Raw genomic sequence first — 6,036 nt, forward strand, 5'->3', positions numbered from 1 at the left:
TGTACCTCAGCTCATTAGAATGGACGGATTTTGGTTTGTCCAACCAGTCGTGGGCAAAATATTTGGCCAATTTTGCAGTGCTGCCATCTGTGAAGGCAGCAAGGCTGTCCAGCAGCGCTGGAAATGTCACTGCTTCCAACAGGGCCCTAATGGGAATTTAATCCGTGGGATCTTTTTTGATTAATTAAATGGCAGCTGATTAATGGGATGTGGCTGGGGATAGAGTGAGTGTGGGTCCTCTCCCAGGGGTGGGAGTGACTCAGCACAGCCCCACTGGCACAGAAAGAAACCCCCAAGCAAACACTGGAATCCTGCCCAGCAAATGTCAGGAAATGCCATAATTACGGTGGGAGAACATTCCAGATGCATCCCTTCCATTATTCCTGGCAGTTTTGGCTCTGGTCCCACTCAGCATTCAGTGTTGCTTTAGGTGTGGCCCTTGGGGACATGGGGTAGTGGTGGCCTTGGCACTGCTGGGTTGTAGGTTGGGCTGGATGGTCTTAGACGGTTTTCCAAGACCCGGGACTGTAATTCCATGATTCCATGTCCTGGAGTTTCCACAGTGCACCTCGAGACACCTCTGGCTATTGTATTTGCAGGGAATGCCCCAATGAAGGCAGGAATGATGGATCTGACTCCATGTTCTCAGAAGGCTCATTTATTATTTTATGATACTACATTATATTAAAGAATACTATATTAAAGAATACAGAAAGGAAACTTACAGAAGGATAAAAAGATAATAATAAAAACTCGTGGCTCTGTCCAGAGCCCCGACACAGCTTGGCCCTGATTGGCCAAAGAGTGGAAACAACTCCCAGCAGAATCCAATGGAACAATCACCTGTGGGTAAACAATCTCCAAACACATTGCACAAGTGAGCACAGCAAAGGAGAAGCAAATGAGATAAGAATTGTTTTCCTTTTCTCTGAGGCCTCTCAGCTTCCCAGGAGAAAAATCCTGGGTGAAGGAATTTTTTCAGAGAATGCCACATTGGCCTGCTTCCCACATGTGTTCAACTCCACAGATTTCTCTTCGAGGCTTTTGCAGAACTTCTCCCAGCGCCATCCTACTGCTCCCTGTAATATTCCGAGTATTCCATGCAGATCTCTGCTCCAAGGTGAGGGGATTTCACACTTTCCCTCTCATAAATTAGAAGATGAGAGGCATTTGCAGTAGGCCAAACAGCCCCAGCTGGATGGAGCCATCCAAGGATTGTTGGGAATACTCAGCGGGAAAAACAAGATGTGGCTGGAGGAGGGGCCATGTGGATGTGGGAATTTTCTGGGAATGCCATCCCTGTTCTGTCTCCTGGAGAGCAGCACAGCCCAGCATGGGGCAGGAATGAGGCTGGGAAGTGCCCATGGACTGGAGGGGGATGGAGACCACTCCAGAGCCCTGGAATCTCCAACCCATGCCCAGGAAGGTCTGGGAGAACAGACTGTGCAGAGAACTGATTTCCATAGAAAGGGAGAAACTCTCCAGGGTGGGAAACTCATCCCTAAAAAGGTGTCCCTGAATCCCAGGAGATGCCCCAGGACCCCTTTTCCTCCTCCTCATCCTTCCACCCCCCAAATCCCCTGGATATTCACTCCATAAAATGGAGCAGTGTGGCCTTAGGGAAAACACCTGATGTCAGGGACACCCTGAACTCCCTGAGGGAGCTGAGTGACTCCTGAGGAACGAGAAAGGAGGGAATTGTGGGGGAGTGAGGGGATCATCACCTGAGCAACACAAACTTCATGTCTTGACCCGGGTCCCCGGGAGCTCTGGCAGAGCCAGGAACATCAAACATCCCCTAAACCTCAGCATTGTTCCTTCTTTTATGACATCTGATAAAAGAGGTTCTTTTATCACCATGGTTTTAGAGGTCAACTGCCTCTTCTGATCTGATTTCTCTCTTTCCCAATTAAGTTACTGTGAATCCCATCAAATTTCCAGGGGAGGGATCAAGAACAATTCCTTCCCTGATCCCGTTAATGCCTGTAAATATCAGCTATCGCCCTGTTCCCATAAGGAGCTGAAGGTGGGAAGAGGAAGACACCATAAACCAATTTTTACTCAAAGGCAAGGAGTAATAAAATGATCTTCATGTCCTTTGAAACCTGAGTGGCTTTTCCTAAGGATATAAATTTCCTTTTAGGAGCCAGCAGATGGACTCATTTTAGGAGTTCATAATTTTTTTAAAGCTGGTTTTTGGTTTCGGGGGTTTTTTGTGTCTCTTTGGTCCTTGAACATCTTCATGCTGCAGAGCAGGGCTGTACTGGGAATTCTTCGTGGGGAAAAGGGCGTGAAATTCTTTCCTGTGCCATTTCCAGGGAAAGATCCAAAGGATATCAAACTGGGAACAATGGAACAACAAATATGTGCACATCTCCACAAAATTCCCCATTTTGGGAAACTCTGTGCTGGTATAACACTTTACACAAAGATGTTTGTAACTATTTACACCATCCCAAATTAAACTTGCTTTTTTTTTCCCTCAAATTCATTAATAAATTATTTCTGATTCATGTCATCCTAATTAATTTTCCTGAAGGATTTACTTATAATCTGTGGCTATTTATGAAGGAATCTGCCCTTCCGTGTCTCCTGAGTTATTGCATGGATCAATCTGACAGGAACAAAACCACATGGAATGTGGGGAGATGCTCAGGAAATGGATAGATGGATGGATGGATGGATGGATGGATGGATGATGGATGGATGGATGGATGGGGATGGATGGATGGATGGATGGATGGATGGATGGATGGATGGATGGATGGATGGATGGATATAAATAGGAAATCACTGCTGCAGTTCAAACACTCCAAAGTTGCTCCAAAAGTGCCAGGGTGAGATTTAAAAAATGGGATGAGAACTTCAGGAATTTTTTATCTCCTGTGTTTTTTGAAGTTTGTTATGCAGGAAAATGGGAAGTGGACTCTGCAACATTGAAAATATTCCATCCCCAGGGAAAAAATTAATTTTAGTCCCATATCTAAGTTGGGCTCAAATGGGGTTTTACAAAACCTGAGCATTCAGAACATGCGGAAGGGGTTCTTTTTCCAAGGAATTTTCACCCTGTGGTGTTGTGGGATCTCCAGAGATCCCACCCAGCTGAAATGTTCCCTGCTTTGGAAAAAGCAAAACTGCACCCACATTCCTTCCTTTGGGAAAAATCCCTGGGAGTTGAAGAAGAAAGACATCCATGAGGCTCTGGGCTAAATTAATATGCTGGAACATGGAATTATAGAATCATGGAATGGTTTGGGATGGAAGGACTTTAAAGTCCACCTCATCCCACCAGGGTGCTCCAAACCCTGTCCAACCTGGCCTTGGTTAATTCCAGGGATGGAGCAGCCACAGCTTCTCACCCCAACGAGATGAAATAAAACCAGGATCTAATAAAATCCTGGATAGAAAATCCATGTAAATCAGGAATTAATAGATTTTTCATCTAATTTCTGCCATGTTAAAAAATTGGAATGTCTTTTTAGCTTGGATCCTCAGGACTCACCTGGGAGGATTTTTGTTCCAGCTGGGATACAGGTGGATTATTCCAGGGCAGGAGGCATTGCTTTTATGGGATACTCTGGAGCCCTTTCAGCTCCTGGAATTTTATCAAGAATTAAATCAAATTAATTTGTGAGCCACTAATGTGATACAAGATGAGCCAAAAATCCTCTGTTGTGGCAAACTCCCATTGTCTTTCCTGACAGTTCCTCAGTTTTTATTTATAATCTCCATGAATGAGCAGGAAAAGCAAAGCTCCTGCTGGGAAATGCTGGTGGAAATGGAAGTGAAAGCTTCTTGAAATCCTATTATCTTTTATTTTAATCTGATCACTGTGAAAAACCTCATTCACTATGAAATCAGCCCTTTTCTTCATTAAATAAAATTAAAAGCCTTTGGGAACTGCTTTTAGCTCCTCAATCCAATAGCATGGGTGGACAGAGGGATTATTGGAAAGCAAAGATCTTTGGGAAATCACCTGCTAATCATGTCACTGCTCCCTGCAGGTCACAGCTGCCTCTCCTGGGGACAAAAGCAATCCCTCAATCTCCATTAGGATGATTCCAAGAGGGTGGCACTGCTGGGAGGTGCCTCTGCAGGGGACGGCATGGGAGGAGTGGAGAATCTCCAACCTGGGGGTTTGGAAAGGAACTTTTGGAAGTGCTTTTCTTTGTGGTTGGGGTTGAGGCTCTGGCATTGCTCTGTTTGTCCAGGGAGATTTGTAGGGAATGAAGCTCCACCCGTTATACTCCAACCAAAATGTTGCTCTGTAAAATCTTCCTAGAACAAACGAAGAGCCAGGAAATCAGCTCACGTTGGTGGCTTCTCATCCCAACCCACCAGCGCCAGGATTCCTGGGCTGGATCTGGGAAGAAGCACCAGGATCAGACTGATACAATCATGGAATTCTTGAGGCTGGAAAACAGCTCCAAGATCAAGTCCAGCCATCAACAACCACTACTATGAGGTTCACCACTAAACCACATCCTCAGGTACAACATCCAGATGGTTTTTGGACACTTCCAGGGATGGGGAATCCCCTTGGGATCCCTGGACATCACTTCCAGTGCTGGACAACCTTTTCCATGAAGAAATTTTTTGGGATGATGGCTCTGACCAGCACCTTGGGGCAGAAATTTCTTCAGTGGCCGCTATGAACTGTTCTGTTCTGCATCCAAAGGCAAACATCTCTGCAGAGAAGTCTGGGATAGGTTTGAGTGCTGGGAGAGTTTTGGTTACATCCCTTTGTGAGCTATTCCAAAATCCTCTTTAAAAAAAAAAAGAAAAAAAAGAATAATAATAAAAAAACCCAAATAAAAATAATGACATTCCGTTTTTTTCTCCCAGTGCAGCTCTGCTGGTGTTTATTTATAGCCATCAGATTCCTGAATGAAAGAGCAGCTCAGGAAGAGGAATGGTTTTGCCCTTTCCTGGATCCTTTGGACATTGTGCCCAAGCTAATGAGGAATTTGCTTTTTTTTCATGCCCTGAATGCCTTTAGTGTCTGTGAAAAGCCCCTGACAGCAGCTCCGTGCTGACATTTCCATTTATCCACCTCCTTTCAGGGAGCAGATGCCAAAACTGGACCCGCTCTCACAGTGATGCTCCAGACAGAGGGAATATTGTTCCCTGCATTCCCGTTCCCCCACAAACTCCATGTTGTGCCCCTCTTCTTCCTCCCCTCCTCACACAGCATTATTTGGTTTCCTATGGCCACTGAAGGAAAATAGGGGAAAATATCACTTCCATTCAAAAATGTCCCCTTTACCTTCCTGGTCTTTGCATTTCACTGCTTTAAAATGTTGTTAATAAAGGGACAGCTTTTCCAGGGAATTCAGATCCCTTCCTTTCAGTGGGCTCTTCTCACTGTCCTGTGTAGTTCCCAAAAATGGGACTGTTTCCTTGATCCAACCAGACCTTCCCATCAGGAAACGGAAAAACCACAATCTATGAGCTTTAAGCCTAAAATAGAATCATGGAATGGTTTGGAAAGGATTTTAGGGATCATCCAGTGCCACCCCTGCCATGGCAGGGACACCTCCCGCTGTCCCAGGGTGCTCCAAGCCCCAGTGTCCAGCCTGGCCTTGGGCACTGCCAGGGATCCAGGGGCAGCCACAGCTGCTCTGGGAATTCCATCCCAGCCCCTCCCCACCCTCACTGTAAAATAAATTATTTTTTAAATCTGTCTGATGTTGGAGAACAAGAGGAAAAATAAAGACATTAAAAAAATCACATGCCAAGATTTAATGGTGGAATATGGACATGGGGATCATGGAGTCATGGAATACCCTGAGTGGTAAAGATACACAGGGATCATCCAGTCCAGCTCGGACACCCCAACAATCCCACCCTGGGCATCCCTGGGAGCATTATCCAAACATTCCTGGAGCTCTGGCAGCCTTGGGAATGCGCTCATTCCCTAGGAAGTTGTTCCAGTGCCCAGCACCCTCTGGGGGAAGAATCTTTCCCTGATATCCATCCCAAACCTCCCCTGGCAGTTTTCATTTTAGTGCTACTAAAAACAAATTTGAATGTTCA

The sequence above is a fragment of the Geospiza fortis genome, unplaced genomic scaffold, assembly GCF_000277835.1.
Source record: "Geospiza fortis unplaced genomic scaffold, GeoFor_1.0 scaffold23, whole genome shotgun sequence".
Taxonomy (NCBI): domain Eukaryota; kingdom Metazoa; phylum Chordata; class Aves; order Passeriformes; family Thraupidae; genus Geospiza; species Geospiza fortis.